Source organism: Myotis daubentonii, chromosome 7 (assembly GCF_963259705.1).
Source record: "Myotis daubentonii chromosome 7, mMyoDau2.1, whole genome shotgun sequence".
NCBI lineage: Eukaryota > Metazoa > Chordata > Mammalia > Chiroptera > Vespertilionidae > Myotis > Myotis daubentonii.
The window spans coordinates 76,989,074-77,009,667 of record NC_081846.1 but is presented as its reverse complement, the minus strand read 5'-3'; the positions used below and the strand labels follow the sequence as shown (position 1 = coordinate 77,009,667).

At 44.7% G+C, this 20,594-nt stretch overlaps 1 pseudogene; it reads left to right on the top strand.

Annotated features, from left to right (window-relative positions):
- The first annotated feature begins 10,075 nt into the window (after positions 1 to 10,075).
- LOC132238876 (ubiquitin-ribosomal protein eS31 fusion protein-like) lies at positions 10,076 to 12,743 on the top strand (annotated as a pseudogene).
- The last annotated feature ends 7,851 nt before the right edge of the window (positions 12,744 to 20,594 follow it).

Below are 20,594 nucleotides of genomic sequence, written 5' to 3'. Positions count from 1 at the left end.
GGTGCCTTGGTTGTTGTAGGATCACTGGGAGGAATTGACCTCCAGGCCAATTGGCTGTGGGAATCAGCTGTGTCTGAAGCGGAAGAATGGTCCCCCTCTGACCACTGGGTAGAGTGGCTCCTGGATCTCAGGAGGTGCTAATTCAGCCCCTGCCTGAGGCCACACAGCAGGAGCCACGAAGAGGCTCAGCTGTGAAGCAATGCAAGCCGCTGCGGGGCCTTGGGCCTTCTCTTGGAAGTTCCGGGTCTGCCTGGCTGGGCTGTAGTTAGGTACATTCACATGCAAAAGCCTCTGCCGCAGCCTGGGTGGGGCGGGGTCTCAGGGAGTCAAAGGGCGGTGAAAGCAGCTATGGTGATTCTCCGCGCCCGGAGTCGCGTCTCAGTGTCCCGGTAACGGCTGCAAGCACCTCTGAGGGAAAGCCGCCCTCAAGTTCGCCCGCTGCCGCCTGACAGACCAGCCTCTCCCCGTATGAGCCCTGGGTCCCCAGAGACCCGCTGGAACCGGAGTTCAGAGCAGTCGGGAGCTTGTGATTCAAAAAGACAGCCGCGTCCTCAGGCGCCACCCCCTTTCCGCGCGCGCGCGAGCCGCCGTACCTCTGCACTTCACCTCCGCAGCTCCGCTGGCTCTCAGCGTGCCCCTGTTTTCTTCTAGTTGTAGAAATTACACTCAGCCAGCCTTCCTGTTGTTCTGGACGATGTTTGCTCTGACCCTTGCGGCATTCTTCAATTGTTGTGTGAGGCGACAATTTCCCGGTGTTTATCTATGCTGCCATCTTAGTTTCTCCCTAGGCAGTTCTATTTAACTAATGTATAAACATAAGTTATATGTGAGGTATGTATTGGTGTATACTAGTATGTGTGGATTTGAAAATTCCATACAACTCTGTCATTTATCGAGTATCCCCCACTATGGGGAATAGTCTCATACATTTTTATAACAAGCCAGTTTCTCTTTGGCTATGCTTTTCCTTATCATGTCCCCAGAGGCTTGGGGAAAGTGGGAGCCTCTGGCCCTTGTCATGAATCCTGTTCTTGTCAAGCTAGAAGGTCTCATTTTCCAGGCTCTGTTCTAGGCCCCCATCTAGATCTTCTGGAAATGGTTGGGCTCTAAACAGGGTTTGAACTCTGTAGAGTCCATTCTACATCCCACCCACCACAGAATATGCCTCATCCCTTCAGAGCAATATGTATTTACTTAGCAGTTACATTAGAACTTGGCTGTGACTTAGCCTTCTCAGTCTTCCTTATGCCCAGTAGGCCCTGCCTCTGAGTCTTACCCCATGTAATCATGGGCAGTATTTTCCAGTGCTATCACCAATACACTATTATAAATAGTGGTGGAAAGAGACTGCACTTGCGGTGGTGAACACAATAGAGATGATGTATTATAGAATTGTATCCTTAAAGCATATTTTTAAACCAATATAACTCCAGTATCTCAATAAAAATAAAAGAAACTACAAAACAATAGATGTCATTTAAAAAAGTACGTTTTCAAAGAATTTTGTTACTTCCAGGCTCTTCTACTTTTCTCAATGTTATTTATCTATAACTTAACACTGGACTCTTTCAAGTGTCTCTTCAGTTTTATCTTGGCACTAGGTTTCTTTGAGAAGGGATTTTTACCTTCATGTGTGAATAACTCTCTATCACCTGAATTATTATTTTTATTTTGTGCTTTTTGCTTCCCATTTATCTTTTCCTTCAAAGTTTCTTGACCTAAATTATAAATGTAGAGTTTATAATCCTAGAGAATTTAGTGATGTGCTTAATAAATAAAGAAGGAGTGAGCAGGATCAATGAGTGTAAACCTTGGTCATCTGGTGTATTTTGTTGAGATGGTGTTAGGGATGCCCACACATTTTGTCTTTCCACATGATACTTGAGATTTCCATAATAACTTAATTGCTGTAGTCATCCCTATATATAATCTAAGAAAAACTTTTGGATCATCTTTTACTACTAACGATATGGGTAAGATAGACACCCTCATTAAAACACCCATTATTAGATTTCATTATGGAAGACATAAGAATTAATAGGGTAAAATAGTAATACTATATAAAATATAATAATAAAAGCATAATATGCTAATTAGACTGGAAGTCCTTCCAGACAGCCTTCCGGATGAAGCCGGTGCTGCGAGGGAAGCCCGGATCCCAGGTTCCTGCTCATGGCTGTAGGGCAGCCGAGGTTCCGGGTGCCAGAGGGAAGCCGGGGGAAGGAGCTGGGGGAGGGAAGGCCTACTCTTGCATGAATTTCATTCATCAGGCCTCCAGTACTATACAAAACATTTTAAAGCTAGAGGAACAAATGATCCCCTTGCAGAGAAACTAATGATCCAAAGACCTGATATTGCCTGGGTTTTGTAGCTTCCATTGTCATTAACTATTATATTGTTCTTGTGAAGTTGGAGGTGGTATTTACTTTCATCATTTTTGGCTCTACCATCCAATCATTTTATCTGAGGCTCCTTGGTGCCTTTTAACCAATCTATCCCATTCCTCTCTCTTCCTCTTCAGTGTGTACATGTATGTGACCATCCACATTCCAGTTCCAGATGATTCTTGCTTTATCTATTGCAGTTCCTTGCTTTTATGCTTTTCCCTTTTTGAACCATTCTCTATTCTTTACTCAGAGTTTTGTTTTTGTTGTTGAGATGGTGTTAGGGATGCCCACACATTGGTGTTTACATATGAGGACCTTATCATACAGGTCTCAGTCATAAATCACTCCTAAATCCAGTTAGCTACTTGGGGCAGTGGTGGCTTTGTGGACTTGGCATGCCCTTTAGGAACATTTAGCCCCTACCTTTCTATTGATAGCTTTGTCCTGCACTGATAGCTTTTGAGATGTAAGTCATATTTTGTCACTCTGCTGCTTAAAATTCACCAGTAAATGCTGCCCAGTATAACTTTCAGTGTAGATAGAAATGTTTTATATATGCAAGGTTCAATATGATAGCCAATAGCCATATGTGGACATTGAGCACTTGAAACATGGTTGATGCAACTGAAGAGCTGAATTTTTAATTTTAAATAAACTCAGATAGCCTGGCTAATAGTGTATTGGACAGCACAGCTCCACTGGCATCCCTTCATTCTTAAAGTAGAAGCCAAAGTCGTAATCAAGACCTTCTATGATCTGGCTCTTGCTTATCTCAATAGCGTCATCTCATACCATTCTTTCTCTTGGTTCAGCCACATTGGCTTCCTTTGTGCTGCTAGAAAACATCAAGCCCTTTTTAAACTCAGGGCCTCTGCTGATGCTGTCTGCCTGGAGTACTCTTCTTCTTTTTTAAAATGTGTTTTTATTGATTTCAGAGAGTGGGATAGAAACATCAATGATGACAGAGAATCATTGATTGGCTGCCTCCTGCATGCCCCCTACTGGGGATTGAACCCATGACTCAGGCATATGCCCTGACCAGGAATCAAACCATTGACCACTTGGTTCATAGGTTGATGTTCAACCACTGAGCCACACTAGCCGAGCTATTTTATTTTTTAAATGCAGTTTTATCCTTTTCTTAGAAAATATGGTGTGATATAAAAACGTACATCTATAAATTATGAGAGGATTCATTTTTTCTATAGCAAATTTATCCTTTATTTTAAAACTAGGGGCCCAGTGCATGAATTCATGCACCTTGAAAGGAACTGTGGGCCGAGAGGCTGCGATGGGCACAGGGGCGGGTCTTGGATCATCCTCTGCACCCCTGCCCGGCCCCTCCCACCGCGGCTCCTGGTCCCCTGTTTGCCGGCAGCCCTGCTCCCGCTGCCACCGCTCCCACGCGATGACAGCATTGGTCCCGCTCACACCCACTGATGGCACTGAGCGATTGGGGCCAGCGCCAGCAGCGGGTGCCAGCACGACTGGCACCGTCAGCGGGTGTGAGTGGTGGCTGCTGCCCTGATCACCCCTCAGGAGCAGGGGGAGGTGGAGAAGCCCTCAGGGGCAATCTGGGTGGGCAGCCGCCACTTGCACCCGCTGATGGTGCTGACGATCAGGACCGGGGCCGGGTGCTGGCAGTGAGTGAGAGAGGCGGCTTTGGTGCTGACAGCAGGTGCCAGCAGGGACAGTGCAGGCAGCAGGTGCAAGCAGCAGGTGGGACCACAGCATGCAGGAGCAAAGAATTTTCAGGAACCGCCAGAGGCTCGCCCCGATGACAGTGCCCAGTGCCCAACCTTGGTCTGGCACCTCCGCTTATCTGCTCCACCATCCTGCTGGGGCCGATGCCCGCCATGCCCCCCACACGCCCCTCAGTGGTCAGCGCATGTCATAGCGACCAGTTGTTCAGTTGTTCCGCCTTTTGTTTTATTTGCATATTAGGGTTTTATATATATATAGAATTATTAAGTTGGTAAAAATGTAGTTGACTTATAACTTTTCAGTAATATATTATTGCTTAAAATAGGGTTATGGCTATATTATGGCTCAATTAGAAATACAAATGAAATAGAGGATGCTGAGTTTTTATTTTTATTTATTTTTAAAATATACTTTTATTGATTTCAGAGAGGGAGAGAGAGGTAGAAACATCAATGATAAGAGGAAATCATTGATCAGCTGCCTCCTGCATGCCCTAGACTGGGGATCCAGCCCGCAACCCGGGCATGTCCCCTGACTGGGAATCAAACCATGACCTCCTGGTTCATAGGTTGACACTTAACCACTGAGCCAAGCTAGCCAGGCAATGCTGAGTTTTTATCTATTTTTATTAATTTTATTTTTTAATTAAATCTTTATTGTTCAGATTATTACAGTTGTTCCTCTCCCCCCCCCCCATAGCTCCCCCACCCGGTTCCCACCCCACCCTCTGCCCTTACCCTCCCCACACTGTCCTCATCCATAGGTGTACGATTTTTGTCCAATCTCTTCCCGCACCCCCCACACCCCTTCCCCCCCCCCGAGAATAGTCAGTCCACTCCCTTTCTATGCCCCTGATTCTATTATATTCACTAGTTTATTCTGTTCATCAGATTATTTATTCACTTGATTTTTAGATTCACTTGTTGATAGATGTGTATTTGTTGTTCATAATTTGTATTTTACCTTTTTCTTCTTCTTCCTCTCCTTAAAGGATACCTTTCAGCATTTCATATAATCCTGGTTTGGTGGTGATGAACTCCTTCAGCTTTTTCTTATCTGTGAAGCTCTTTATCTGACCTTCAATTCTGAATGATAGCTTTGCTGGGTAAAGTAATCTAGGTTGTAGGTTCTTGGTATTCATCACTTTGAATATTTCTTGCCACTCCCTTCTGGCCTGCATAGTTTCTGTTGAGAAATCAACTGACAGTCGTATGGGTACTCCCTTGTAGGTAACTGACTGTTTTTCTCTTGCTGCTTTTGAGATTCTCTGTCTTTTGCCCTTGGCATTTTAATTATGATGTGTCTTGGTGTGATCCTCTTTGGATTCCTTTTGTTTGGGGTTCTCTGTGCATCCTGGACTTGTAAGTCTATTTCTTTCACCAGGTAGGGGAAGTTTTCTGTCATTATTTCTTCAAATAGGTTTTCAATATCTTGCTTTCTCTCTTCTGTCACCCCCATAATTCGGATGTTGGTGCGCTTGAAGTTGTCCCAAAGGCTCCTTACACTATCTTCATATTTTTGGATTCTTTTTTCTTTTTGTTTTTCCGGTTGGGTGTTTTTTCCTTCTTTGTATTTCAAATCTTTGACTTGATTCTTGGCATCCTCTACCCTGCTGTTGATTCCCTGTAAATTATTCTTCATTTCAGCTAGTGTATCCTTCATTTCCAACTGGTCCTTTTTCATGGTTTTGATGTTCTCACTAGTTTATTTGAAATTCTCACTAAGTTCCTTGAAACTCTCATTAAGTTTCTCGAGCATCCTTGTGGCCATTGTTTTGAATTCTGTATCTAGTAGTTTGCTTGCTTCCATTTCATTTAGTTCTTTTTCTGGAAATTCCTTCTGTTCTTTCATTTGTGACATGTTTCTTTTCTCTTCATTGTGGCTGCTTCCCTGTGTTTTTTTCCTATATATTAGGTAGAGCTGCTATATCTCCTGGAATTGGTAGAGTGGCCTTATGTAGCAGATGTCCTGTAGGACCCAGTGGCCCAGTCTCCCTAGTCACCAAAGTGGGCACTCTAGGTGTTCCCCTGTGTGCACTGTCCTGTTGTAGTTGAGCCTCGATTGCTGTTGATGTCACTGGGAGGAAGTAACCCCTCAGGCCAATTGGCTGTGAGGACCTGCTGCAACTCAGCAGAAGAGCTGCTGTGCAGGAGACACCCCTATGGAGCAGAATTTGATTTAGTGGGGCTTTGGTGCTGAGTCTGCCCCTTGAGTGTGTTACTTGTGGATGTGTAGAGTTGTTATCTGCTATGATCTGAAGCTGTCCACTAGGTACACTGGCTCTGGGGCCTCCTGGGAGGTGCAAAGTCAGCCACTGCCTGTGCCCTGCCTGGGGTCACCTAGCACAAGCTACAGAGCAATCTGCAGATGGCTGCTACTTGTGTTGGGCTCGGACAGGGGTCCTCAAACTATGGCCCGTGGGCCACATGCAAATACAAATATTGTATTTGTTCCCGTTTTTTTTTACTTCAAAATAAGATATGTGCAGTGTGCATAGGAATTTGTTCATAGTTTTTTTTTAAACTATAGTCCGGCCCTCCAACAGTCTGAGGGACAGTGAACTGGCCCCCTGTTTAAAAAGTTTGAGGACCCCTGGGCTAGGAGGTGCCCAGGACAGGCAAGCTGTGAACCTTGGCAAGCTGCTGTTAGTGCTAGGACTGTGGACACTTATAGAGAGGTATGGGGTACACTGAGTCCAGCTGCAGCTTGTTTGAGAGATTTTAGGAAAATCTGAAGCCTGAGCCAGAACAGGCAATTCACATGGAAAAGATACTGCAAACAGCTTAGGGGGCTGCAAAATGGGTGGGGTGGGATCTCAGGGAATCACCAGGGCTGGGCCAAGTGTGGACCAGGTTGATGGAGATTCAGATATAGTGTCTGCTAATCAGCTCTGTGTGTGTGGGAGGTCCCAGTACTTTCATCTGGGAGAAAGCTGCCTCCAAGTTCTTGCTCTGCATTCTGGCTGATGCCAGACAATTTAGTTCCTCCCGGTATCCTTTCAAGCTGTTGCCCCAGAGCTGGAGCTCCGAGTGAGTGAGTCTGTATAAGTCTGTGTATGCGCCCTTTAAGAGGAACTTCCTGGGACTCCAGCAGCCTCATGTCACTCAGCCACCTCCCCCACTGGTTTTTACAGCCTGAAGTTACAGGGACTTCTCTTCCTGATTGGGGGGCGGGGGCAGGGGGTTGGGTGGACCTATAATCTGAGAGATAGAGCACCTGAATTAATCTGAAAAAGAATCGTATTATTTTAAATCTTAGAACACATATACTTATGTGAATAGGGGGTTAAGTTTTTCTTAAGTTTCCTTTCCAAGGCTTGTGCAAAGCAATTGAGGAGGTGACCCAGCTGTGAATCCAGCAAGCAGAACTGATAAGCATGGTCAGGCCAACCCACCAGGAATTAAAACAGCATCTCATCAACATCATCTCATCGCCTGATGACTCCAATAGCTGACATCTGCGGACCCCCAGGGCTGCATGTAGCACCCTAGCCCCTTTCCCTTTTATAATCCTGTTCCCTACACCTTGCTGGGAAGACAGGATTTGAAGGCTTGTAAACGCCCCGTCTTACTGGTTGACTACCCTTCTCAATAAACACCTAATATGACTCAACCCTGCCTTCGTTATTGGACACAGCAACAGGCAGCCCGAGCCCAACTGGGGGTTTCCCGGTAACATATTTTGGCGACTCTGCTGGGACACCCTCCTCTGAGCCCTAAGGTCAGACCCTTCTGGGTTTGCCAAAGGACTCAGGTGGTTGCCTGGACTTGGGAAACTTCTTGCAGGCACCTGTGGAAACTCTTTAGCAGCTGCCGAGTTATTTAACTCTATGACTTTCCTTAGGTGCTTACAAACTTTCCCAGTCACCTTTGTGGTTGTTGAATCGGCTTTCTGTTTGGGTGCCTATTATCTGTAAGTCTCAAGCACTGTAAGCCGGGAGTGGCATTAAGGAACCTTCTGTTTCTGTTTGTGGGTGTCGAATAACTCAAAAAGCATGGGACATGCACTGGCAACCCCACCGGAGTTGATTGGTCCATTTATACTTTGGCTTCACTCCTAAATATCCTCTAAACTGGGAACAAGAGGAGATTAGTGTTTGGGAACGCACAGTGTGAAGTTCTTGTCTGAGGGTTGTAACACGCCTGTCAATGTCATATATGAGTGTCTATTGATTGTTGTTTTGTGTCTCTGTTGTTTGGTTTCTAATGAAAGTTCTTGTCTGTCTGTATATAATGTAACTTGGTTACTGATGTTCTTTGCTTGCTTTCTTATTTTGGGGGGACTTAGTTTGCTCTCTGGTTTCTACTGAGAAAGAAAAACATGGGAAATAATCGTTTAAACTCCCCAAGTATTTATCTTAGAGGGCTGGAGCTGCAGAAGTACCCTTGAATAGGCTGCAGAAGCGGCAACAGCGGGGTGAGGGGTGGGCACTCTTCTTGTAAAGAAAAAAAATGGTGCTTTTATACTGAAGCGGTTGGAGGCACAGGAACTGCTGCAGTAGAAAGCAAAGGTTCTCTGGATTTATAGAAATACTGGCAAGAAAAATCAGGAGAAACAGAATTTGATTATAGGACTGAGTGAGCTAAAAATAATTGTATGGTTTTTGTAACTGTTACTGAAAATATTGATTTTTAACCTTCTTGTTTTTCAGACATAAAGGAACTTGTTTCTTTTCTTAAAGCAATTTGGTAAATTATACTTTGATAAGCAATATTTCTCCATACCTGACACCTCCAAAATTTAGAAACTTTTAATGAGTAGTATTATTATTCTCATGGCAATGTGTTTGTTTGCATGAATCCAATAAGAATCTCATTTCTTCATTACAGGACGTAAGTCAGTTTCCAGTTGTGGTTTTACTAACCAAAGCTTTGCTGGAATGTCATGTCTGAGAGAGACCTGCCAGGACTCTGGATGTCACCAGAAAGCTCTCAGGAATGAAGATTGACTTTGAAGCCGATAATCCCCTTGGATAAAGAGCCTGGCACCTTACTTGGTCACATGGTTCATGGTGGTTTTTCCAGGTAAGGAAGGAAGGTTACTTTCCTGAGAGAGGCATGAAAGGAACCTCAAGACACTTGTGGGGAGTGCATCTTGAGGAATGCACCCCAATTCTGTAGGTATTGCAGGCAAAGCCTGAATGGCAACTGTGTGGTGTGGCTTGTTTGCCCTGGGAGTAAACTTTCTCATGAGATTCCAGCAAAGCATATTTTTTAAAAAATAGCCTAAGTGATCAATTATTATTCTTTTTGTGTTTATGCAAACCATCAGGCCAAATTGTAATGACTGAATACAGTAAATAAATTGGTCTTAATTTGGCTCTTTGATGAAAATGAGGGTGATTTTTGGGAGAAAAATTGTGTTTCAACAGGATTTTTTTTTTAAATCCTCACCCAAGGGTATTTTTTCCATTGACTTTTAGAGAGAGTGGAAGAGAGAGGGAACGATAGAGAGAAGTATTGCTGTAAGAGTAACACAATTGGTTGCCTCCTGCACACGCCCTAACCAGAGCCCCGGATGGGGAGAAGCCTGCAACCGGCGAGGGCTGGCAGGGCTCTTTGAGAGGGTCTGCAGCACAACTTTACAGCTGGTCCTAAGGGAGTCTCCTTTGTCCCTTCCACCCCCACACCCGGCCATAAGTTAAGCTGAGAAGCACCGAGGCAACAGGGTAATGACAAGGGGCTTTGGGAGTCCTGGTTATCCAGCCTTTTTTCTACTCATGTCCAGCCGCACATGTACTAACCGCTGTCTTTTGATGGATCGCTTTTGGCCCTTAAAATCTGATGGATCTGACAGAACTCAGCACACAATGGGAAGGTCTGGCTGTGTGGTCACTAATGTCCTACCGGGAGGTGCTTTATCTCCACCAGAACCGTGAAGCAAGCCAGGGGCTATTTATTGACTGGTGTACACTTTTCTGATGCAGATGGCATAGCTTTGCTCCAGAGCTTAGGGGTCTATGTTGGGGCTCCTATAAACTCCACATGTTGCCTTTTCCTATCACTGATACCGTTAGAACGGTGGGTTCCGCTGCTTGAACCATAGCCTGGACCTGATTAAGAGCCTCTCCTGCCCCAGGAACCACTCAAACCTGACAGCACTCCATGTAGACAGGTTAGCACAGTATTCTGTTAAGTATTCTGTTGAATAGTTTTAGTTTTATGTATTCTAGACTTGGAAAGTAAAAATAAAGTAGGATTTTATTATTATTACTAGAGGCCCGGTGCACAAAAATTTGTGCACTCGGGGGGAGGGGGGTCCCTCAGCCCGGCCTGTGCCCTCTCGCAGTCTGGGACCCCTCGGGAGATAATGACCTGCTGGCTTAGGCCTGCTCTCTGGTGGCAGAGGACAGGCCCAATCCCTAGGTGCAGCCCCTGGTCGGGCTCAGAGCAGGGCCAATTGGGGAGTTGGGGCGCTGCCCCCTGTCATGCACAGAGCAGGGCGATTGGGAGGTTGTGATGACACCCTCAGTCATGCTCAGGGTAGGGCCGATTGGGGGGTTGGGGCACCGTCCCCTGTCACACTCAAGGCAGGGTCGATGGGGAGGTTGCGGCGCCACCCCCTGTCACGCACAGAGCAGGGCCAATCAGGGGGTTGGGGCACTGCCCCCTGTCATGCACAGAGCAGGGCCAATCAGGGGGTTGGGGCGCTGCCCCCTGTCATGCACAGAGCAGGGCGGATCAGGGGGTTGAAGCGCCACCACTCTCACACTCAGGGCAGGGCCGATGGGGAGGTTATGGCTCTACCCCGTCACACACAGAGCAGGGCCCGTGGGGGGCGAGGGGGGTTGGGGCACCGCACCCTGTCACACACAGAGCCGCAGGGCGATCAGGGGGTTGGGGAGCTCCCCTCTATCAGGCACAGAGCAGGGCTGATCAGGGGGTTGGGGCGCCTTCCCCTGTCACGAACAGAGCAGGGTGGATAGGGAGGTTGTGGCCCCGCCCCCTGTCACACACAGAGCCACAGGGCGATCAGGGGGTTTGGGCGCTGCCCCCTGTCATGCTGATCCTGGTGCCGGGAGGCATATTACCCTTTTACTATATAGGGTAGAGGCCTGGTACACTGGTGGGTGCCAGCTGGTTTGCCCTGAAGTGTCCTGGATCAGGGTGGGGGTCCCCACTGGGGTGCCTGGCCAGCCTGGGTGAGGGGATGATGGCTGTTTGCAGCTGGTCACACACCCTTCAGGGTGGGGGTCCCCACTGGGGTGCCTGGCCAGCCTGGATGAGGGGCTGAGGGCTGTTTTCAGGCTGCGGGTGACTGAAGCTCCCAACCTCTCCTTTTTTTCTTTTTTTATTCTGGGCCAGCTTTAGCTTTGAGGCTTGGCTCCAGCTCTTAGGCCTCTGCTGCTGAAAGTAGGTTTCTGGCCTTTGCTTACAATGTTGCGATCCTGCTGGCCGAAGCCCGGCGGACTAAAGCAGGTTTCTGGGGTTTTGTTTAGCTTCAATATTTGTTAGATAGTTGCTTAGAGTTGCAGCTCAGAGGCCTGCAGCGGCAGGCGGGGAACGTTGGAGTCCTCCGTCACTGAAGCAAGCAAGCCTCATGTTAGTTTCAAGCTGCCTGGCTGCCGGCCGCCATCTTGGCTGGCAGTTAATTTGCATATTGCCCTGATTAGCCCATGGGAAGGGTAGCGGTCGTATGCTAATTACCATGTTTCTCTTTTATTAGATAGGATGCTTTTTGAATGTCTTATAAAAAGTGGGGCATTTGTAAAAATGTTATGGAGGAAATCTCTCTAACCCATAGTGCATTTTGCAACTGGAAGAGCAAAGGTAAGGAATTCCAGTGAACTGATCTTTTAGGGTGCTCTTCTATGATAGGTTTCTTAAAAAACATTCAAGAAATGTTTTACTTTCTTACCATCTTAAAACAAACTAGCTCTAGCTGGTTTGGCTCAGTGGATAGAGCATTGGCCTGTGGACTGAACGGCCCCCTGGGTTCGATTCTGGTCAAGGGCACATGCCCAGGTTGTGGGCTCCATCCCATGGGGGCGGTGGGGTGGCATGCAGGAGGCAGCTGATTAATGATTCTCTCTCATCATTTATGTTTCTATCTCTCTCTCCCCCTTCCTCTCTGATATCAATAAAAATATATTTAAAAATATTAAAACAAAAACAAAAAAACCCCAAACCAACCAACCAAACCTTCATCTCAGCTTTTCCCATCCACCATCTATGGTGTAACCACTGCCAAGAGGCAGATTTTTGTGAAAATCCTTACAGGGAAGATCAGCACTCTTAAGGCTGAACCCTCGGATACAACAGAAAATGTTAAGGCCAATATCCAGGATAAGGAAAGAATTCCTCCTGATCAGCAAAGACTCCTCTTTGCTGGCAAGCAACTGGGAGATGGATGTACTTTGTCTGACTAGAACATTCAAAAGGAGTGCACTCTTCACCTTGTGTTGAGACTTCGTGGTGGTGCTAAGAAAAGGAAGAGAAGTCTTGCACCGCCGCCAAGAAGAATAAGCCCTGGAGAAAAGGTTAGCTGTGGTCCTGAAATAGCGTAGTGCATGAGAATGGCAAAGTCGCTCGACTTCGTCTGGAGTGCCCTCTAGAAGAATGTGGTGCTGGAGATTTCATGGCCAGCTACTTTGACGAGTATTATTGTGACAAATATCTGACCTGTTGCTTCAACAGAATAGAAGACAATTAATTGTATATGGGTTGATAAAAGACATAGACTAACATTAAAAAAAACCACACCTTAAGCATTTCAAATGATAAAGTCACAAACGCATTTTCTTTTTTTCTTTTTAAAATATATATTTTGATTTTTAGAGAGGAAGGGAGAGGAAGAGAGAGATAGAAACATCAATGATGAAAGAGAATCATTGATTGGCTGTCTCCTGCCCGCCCCCTACTGGGGATCGAGCCCACAACCCAGGCATGTGCCCTTGGCCAGAATCGAACCTGGGACCCTTCAGTCCACAGGCTGACGCTTTATCCATTGAGCCAAACCAGCTAGGGCCATAAAAGCATTTTCAAAGTCCAATTTGTATATATATTTAGCGCCTACTATATCTTCTGGCCTTGTTAAATATTCTTATTAGCATTTAGCAGTTAGCATTTTAATGCTTCTCACAAGTGGAATTTTCAATCAGGTCTAGTTCTGAAGGAAATATTAAGTTGAATATGTGGAGCTATGATTGATAACCAGTCTGAGCAGTAATGAAGCTATCTTTATATGTCAACAGTTTTTCTTCAACTGGAAATGTTAGCTATCTTAAATTGGACTCAGCAACAGCCCAGATGCAGGTGTCTGTTAGGGCATACAGCATGTTCTGAGTCACTCTAAGACAGCAGACAACTAATCTCATTTAATTCCTGAAACTTGTCTCTCTTTAGCAGTTCCTTAATAGGAATTGCAGCATGATCAACTCTTCTTTATTAGAACAGTTTTAAAGACCCTCAATCAGAGATATGGCTGGCTGAATGTTAAAAAGTAATTAATTTGAGAACTATAAAGATTTGGCTAAATTAGAAAAATAACTACTTTGAAGCTAAAATAATCCTTCAATATATGAATTTACTTCTTTTCTTTTCCTTATATATGTTTTCTTATTTTTAAAAGCAGATAGGAAAAATGCAGTGTTAAAAGTAATGTTACTACCTATCTCCTTCCAGAACTCTGAGGACATGCACATGTTTGGATATGTACACATGATTTACCATGAACAGTGTGGCCTGGTAGCTAGGTGAGGATCCTGGTGGGAAGCATGGCACACTCAGGAGAAGTATGCTTGCAGCGAGTTTCGTGGAGAAGACATAAACAAAGGTTTGGGAAGCTTGGAGTGGTGACGCACCCTGGAGCTGGCAACTATGTGAAGCTACTACCACCTCTAGGCCTGAAGGGACAAAGAGGGAGTAGTACCTGGGACCTGGGAAAAAGCTGTGACCTTGAGAAAGAAGCCAGGCCCCAAACGTGGCCCAGCAGAGAAGGAAAATAACTATCTTGACCTTTCTCTTCTCCCTTCATCTGATCTCCTCGTGGTGCCTTCCAATGACAAACCCAATTAGAAGCCATTGGGAAGGGTCCTGGATGATGCAGTCCATGAGGTTAGGCTCCCAGGGCACACAGCAAAGTGGAAAAGGGCAGTGAGTGGGGAGGGGAAGGGGGAAAAGAGAATGTCCAGTTCACATGAAGAGCTTTCGATGACAATGAATATACATATGTGTAGTCCTGGTTTTGCATGGTTCTGATAAGTGTAACTTTCAGTTATCACAGTTTTGTTAAATTACACCATTCCCCTAACAAATTGGTATGGTAACGGAATAATTGTACAAACTTCACTGCTAGCTCTTCAGTCCACAGATGACTCAGTAACTAACAGTTGTTCGTAATGATCAGTGACCAATCATGTCACTTCTTCCCAAGTCTGTCAGTGATTGGTCACTGCACATATTATTTAGTTCATAGACAGCAAAGTGTGTAGTTGTGTTGCCCCCTTGTCTTCCACTGAGGAACCCATGTGATGAACCCATCTGTTACAAAAACAGATAATTGAAAGAATTGGCCTACACATTGAAGTGCATTAAAGAAACAAAAGTGGTAACTCCATAAATGACGTTTGAATGAAATGTAAATAGAGTTATAGAAGAGCTGGCTGTGGGAGTGTGCATATTGCCAATGTTTGAGAAACTCCAGATGTGCAGCCAGAGGAACTTAGTAAAGATGAGCTTATTGACATAAGTAAGTGGTTTTGATGGAAAGGATAAAGATATTTCAGAGGAAGTGACAAGAGCAAAAAACTTAACATTAAAGGAATGCTTGGAGAAATTTCATGGTATTTCAGGTAAGAAGGATAAAGTGTTAGAAGCTGTTATGAATGAACTTGGGAAGAGTATGACAATTCACCAAAGAATAGGAGAGATGGTCACTCCATACTGAAAGTTATGAGACAAGAAGGGAAGCAAAGCACTGTTTACATTTCTCTTGGCAAGACTTTTTTTTTTTTTTACAAAGCAATAAAACACTTTAATTCACAGTGCTTCTGTTTTATTTTTATTTTTTTAATATATTTTATTGATTTTTTACAGAGAGGAAGGGAGAGAGATAGAGAGTTAGAAACATCGATGAGAGGGAAACATCGATCAGCTGCCTCCTGCACATCTCCTACTGGGGATGTGCCCGCAACCCAGGTACATGCCCTTGACTGGAATCGAACCTGGGACCTTTCAGTCTGCAGGCTGACGCTCTATCCACTGAGCCAAACCGGTTTCGGCAGTGCTTCTGTTTTAAATTATAATGTACTAAATAATTATGTTTTATTTCTTATTTCCTTATAAACTTATAACCAATAGAGAATTTTTAATGTTTGACAAATTTTAAAGGTCACAGAACAATATTTTTCACCTTTAACTATTTTTTAAAACAAATTCACATTTTATTTATATCAAAATAAACTGTACAAAATTGACTTTCTTTACCAAAAATAACAGCAATATTTTCTGTATTATTCCTAGATAAATCACAAAACACATTTTTGTAGGTTTTCTAGGTTTTGCTTATAAATCAAGACACGTCAGTAGATATAGTCATGAAAAAAAGACAGAATAAAACAGACCAATCTGTTGTCAGTATCCATGGCCTCTGATCCTGTCTTGACCATGAAACAGAAGTGTTCGACATATACTTGCTAAAAAGCTTATGAAGCCCTACCCGGTTTGGCTCAGTGGATAGAGCATCAGCCTGTGTACTGAAGGGTCCCAGGTTCGATTCCGGTCAAGGGCATGAACCTTGGTTGCAGGCACATCCTGAGTAGGGGGTGTGCAGGAGGCAGCTGAAACTTAGCAAACTAGGAGAAAAACCTGAAAGAAACCAGGAAGAGCATAAATTTATGAACTAAAGAACAAAGAACAGAAAGGATCAAAAGCTAAAAATGTTAGCTTAAGACATTTAAAATACAGATAAACGTCTAATAAAACATTAATAATTTTGAAATTAAAGAATAGGCACAAAAAGCTAAGATTATTTTAAAAACATTAGAGAATACTATGAACATTATCCCATTAAGTATAAAGTTTTCTCTGTCTCAAACAAACTATTTGAAAAACCAGGCTGGTAGGCCCTGGCTGGGTAGCTCAGTTGGTTAGAGCATTGTCCCAATACGCTAAAGTTGTGGGTTCAATCCCTGGTCAGGGCACATATAAATGCATAAATAAGTAGGACAACAAATTGATGTTTCTCTCTAATATAAAACCAACCAACCAGGCTGGAAATGAGATCTCCAATGGAAGAGAAAAAAAGAAAAAGGAAAAGTATGGTTATAAACATATAAAATTCTTAAATACAAAATTAATACCTATAAGTGGACTGTAAAAGTTAAGTGCATATTAACTATAATCTTGAGAGCAAGCATTAAAAAAAAATCAAAGAAGTTTAGTTCAAATGCCAATTGGAAAACTGAAATTCTAAAAAATACTTAGTCATTTTAAAAAAAAGAGACAGGCCAGCAAAAATGAAGAAAAAACCCCCAGAGGAGGCAAGTAGGAAATTAATAAAGTGACACAAATCTAACCATATAAATAACTACATTAAATCTTTTGGGATAAACTCTCCAATTAAAATGTAGAGATGGTCAGAGTGGATAAACAAGACCCAATTATATGCTGTCTCAAAATAAGAAACTCAAAATAAAGACACAGATGGGCTAAAGGTGAATGAGGTTATAAGATATAACATGCACAACAAGATGGGAATATCTATATTATGATCAGATAAAACAGATTTCAAGAGAGCATTACCAGAGTTACAAAGGGGGGTTTCATCAGATGCAAGGGCCAAGTCATCAGGGAGACTTAACAAAGTTTAAAAATACATGAATCAAAAATTTATAGAATTATGTGGAAAAATGGTTCCGAAACTATGTCTGATTTCAGCAACTGATAAAACTAGAACAAACAGGATTCAAATCTTTTTTTAAAAAATATATTTTTTATTGATTTTTTACAGAGAGGAAGGGAGAAGGAGAAGGATAGAGAGTCAGAAACATTGATGAGAGAGAAACATTGATTCAGCTGCCTCCTGCACAGTCCCTACTGGGGATGTGCCTGCAACCAAGGTATATGCCCCTGACTGGAACCGAACCTGGGACCCTTCAGTCCGCAGGCCAACGCTCTATCCACTGGGCCAAACCGGTAAGGGCAGGATTCAAATCTTGACAGTCTCTTCAATAAATGAGGTTGGGAAAATTGGACAGATAAATGCAAAAAGGTAAAACTAGACCACCAACTTACACCATACACAAGAATAAACTCAAAGTGGATAAAAGACTTAAATATAAGTTGGAAAACCATAAAAAGCCTAGAAGAAACCATAGGCAGCAAAATCTCAGACATTTCTTGTAGCAATGTGTTTATGGATACATCTCCTAGGGCAGTGGTCGGCAAACTGTGGCTCACGAGCGACATGCGGCTCTTTGGCTCCTTGAGTGTGGCTCTTCCACAAAATACCGACTTCTGAGCATGGGCGACGAAGTTTCAGTCACACTGTACATGGGCGCCTGCACGTGGTATTTTGTGGAAAAGCCACACTCAAGGGGCCAAAGAGCCGGATGTGGCTTGTGAGCCGCAGTTTGCTGACCACTGTCCTAGGGCAAAGGAAACAAAGGAGAAAATAAACAAATGGGGCCTACATCAAAATAAAAAGCTTATGCACAGCAAAAGAAACCATCAACAAAACAAAAAGGGAGTCCACTATATGGGAAGACATATTTGGCAATGATAAATCTGATAGAGGGTTAATATCCAAAATATTTAAGAAACTCATACAACTTAACAAAAGGAAGACAACTAATCAAAAAATGAACAAAGGATCTAAATAGACATTTCTCCAAAATGGACATACAGATGGCCAAGAGCCATATGAAAAAATGCTCAGTTACTTATCATCAGAGAGATGCAAATTAAAATGACAGAGGTATCACCTCACACCTGTCAGAATGGCTACCATCAACAAATCAAACAAGTGCGGACAAGGATGTGGAGAAAAGGTAACCCTAGTGTACTGCTGGTGGGAATGAAGACTGGTGTAGCCATTATGAAAAACAGTATGGAGTTTCCTCAAAAAATTAAATATGGAACTGCCATTTGACCTAGTGATTCCATTTCTAGGAATATATCCTAAGAAACCCAGAACACCAATCAGAAAGAATGTATGCACCTCTATGTTCATAGCAGCATAATTTACAATTGCTAAGATCTGGAAATAGCCCATGTGACCATCAGTAGATGAGTGGATAAAAAAGCTGTGGTACATTTAACTATGGAATACTATGCAGCACTAAAAAAGAAGATTCTCTTACCCTTTGAGACAGCATGGAGGGACCTGGTGCATATCATACTAAGTGAAATAAGCCAGTCAGAGAAACACAAGTATCATGTGATCTCACTCATGTGAGGAATCTAAGTAACAAAATAAACAGATGAATGGAGAGGATCCAGAGACATGGAAGCATGGAATAGAGTGTGGAATCTCAGAGGAAAAGTGGAGGAGGCTGGGTGGGTGGGAGGTAATCAACCAAAGACCTTGAATGTATCTACACTAATAAAAGAGAAACATGGTAATTGGCGTACGACCGCTACCCTTCCCATTGGCTAATCCCCCGTCACTCACAGAGTAGAGCCGAGATATGCAAATTAACTGGCAGCCAAGATGGCGGCCGGCAGCCAGGCAGCTGATGCGAACAGGGAGGCTTGCTTGCTTCATTGACGGAGGACTCCAACGTTCCCCGCCGGACTTGCTGGCCTCTCAGCTGCAACTCTAAGCAACTATGTTGCGAATATAGAAGCTAAAAAAAACCCAGAAACCTGCTTTACTCAGCGGGGCTTCAGCCAGCCGGACCACAACATTGTATCAAATACAGAAGATAAACAAAGGCCAGAAACCTGTTTTCAGCAGCCGAGGCCTCAGAGCTAAAGCTGGCCCAGAATAAAAAAGAAAAAAAGGAGCGGTTGGGAGCTTCAGTCCCAGCCTGAAAACAGCCCTCAGCCCCTTAGCCAGACTGGCCAGGCACCCCAGTGGGGACCCCCACCCTGAAGGGTGTGTGACCAGATGCAAACAGCCATCATCCCCTCACCCAGACTGGCCAGGCACCCCAGTGGGGACCCCCACCCTGAAGGGTGTGTGACCAGCTGCAAAGAGCCATCATCCCCTCATCCAGGCTGGCCAGGCACCCCAGTGGGGACCCCCACCATGATCCAGGACACCTTTCAGGGCAAACCAGCCAGCCCCACCCATGCACCAGGCCTCTACTCTATATAGTAAAAGGGTAATATGCCTCCCAGCACCGGGATCAGCGGAGCCGCGAGGCCTCCCGGCACCGGGATCAGCGTGATGGGGGCAGCGCCCAAACCCCCTGATCGCCCTGCAGCTCTGTGTGTGACAGGGGGCGGCCCCCCCCCCCCCACGGGCCCTGCTCTGTGTGTGATGGGGTAGAGTCATAACCTCCCCATCTGCCCTGCCCTGAGTGTGACAGTGGCGGCGCCCCAACCCCCTGATTGGCCCTGCTCTGTGGGTGATAGAGGGCGGCGCCCCAACCCCCTGATCTGCCCTGCTCTGAGTGTGACAGGGGGCGGTGCCCCAACTCCCCTGATGGGCCCTGCTCTGTGCGTGACAGGGGGTGGCACTGCAACCTCCCCATCGACCCTGCCTTGAGTGTGACAGGGGGCGGGGCCCCAATCCCCCAATCGGCCCTACCCTGAGCGTGACTGAGGGTGGCATCGCAACCTCCCAATCTGCCCTGCTCTGTGCATGACAGGGGAAGGTGCCCCAACTCCTCAATTGGCCCTGCTCTGAGCCCGACCAGGGGCTGCACCTAGGGATTGGGCCTGCCCTCTGCCACCCGGGAGCAGGCCTAAGCCAGCAGGTCGTTATCTCCCGAGGGGTCCTGCAAGAGGGCACAGGCCGGGCTGAGGGACCCTCCCCTTCCCCCGAGTGCACAAATTTTTGTGCACCGGCCTCTAGTATATACATAACCCATGGACACAGACAATAGAGTGGTGAAGGCCTGGGCAGGGGAAGGGGGCTGGTGGAGAGGGTCAATGGGGGAAGAAAGGGGACATATGTAATACTTTCAACAATAAAGATTTAAATAAATAGAAACAAAACCTTATAACTGATGTTTTCATGCCTTACTAACATACAATTTAAAAATAGAAAAATTCCCATTCACAATGAAAGAAATTGTAAGGTATTGTAGTATAAACTAAAAATTAAAAAGCATCTGCCCTCTGGTGGTCAGTGCGCATCATAGTGACTGGTCATTCAGCCGTTAGGTGGATTTGCATATTAGGGTTTTAATATCTTTTGAAAGATATTAAAGAATATCAGTATGTTTTATAATTAAAGGAAAAAATACCAAAAAATGAATAGATAGACCATGTTCATTCATTCTTGTGTGTGTTTTTTAATCCTCACTTGAGGATATTGTTCCATTGATTTTTAGAGATAGTGGAAGACAGAGAGAAATATCGATGTGAGAGAAACACATTGGTTGGTTACCTC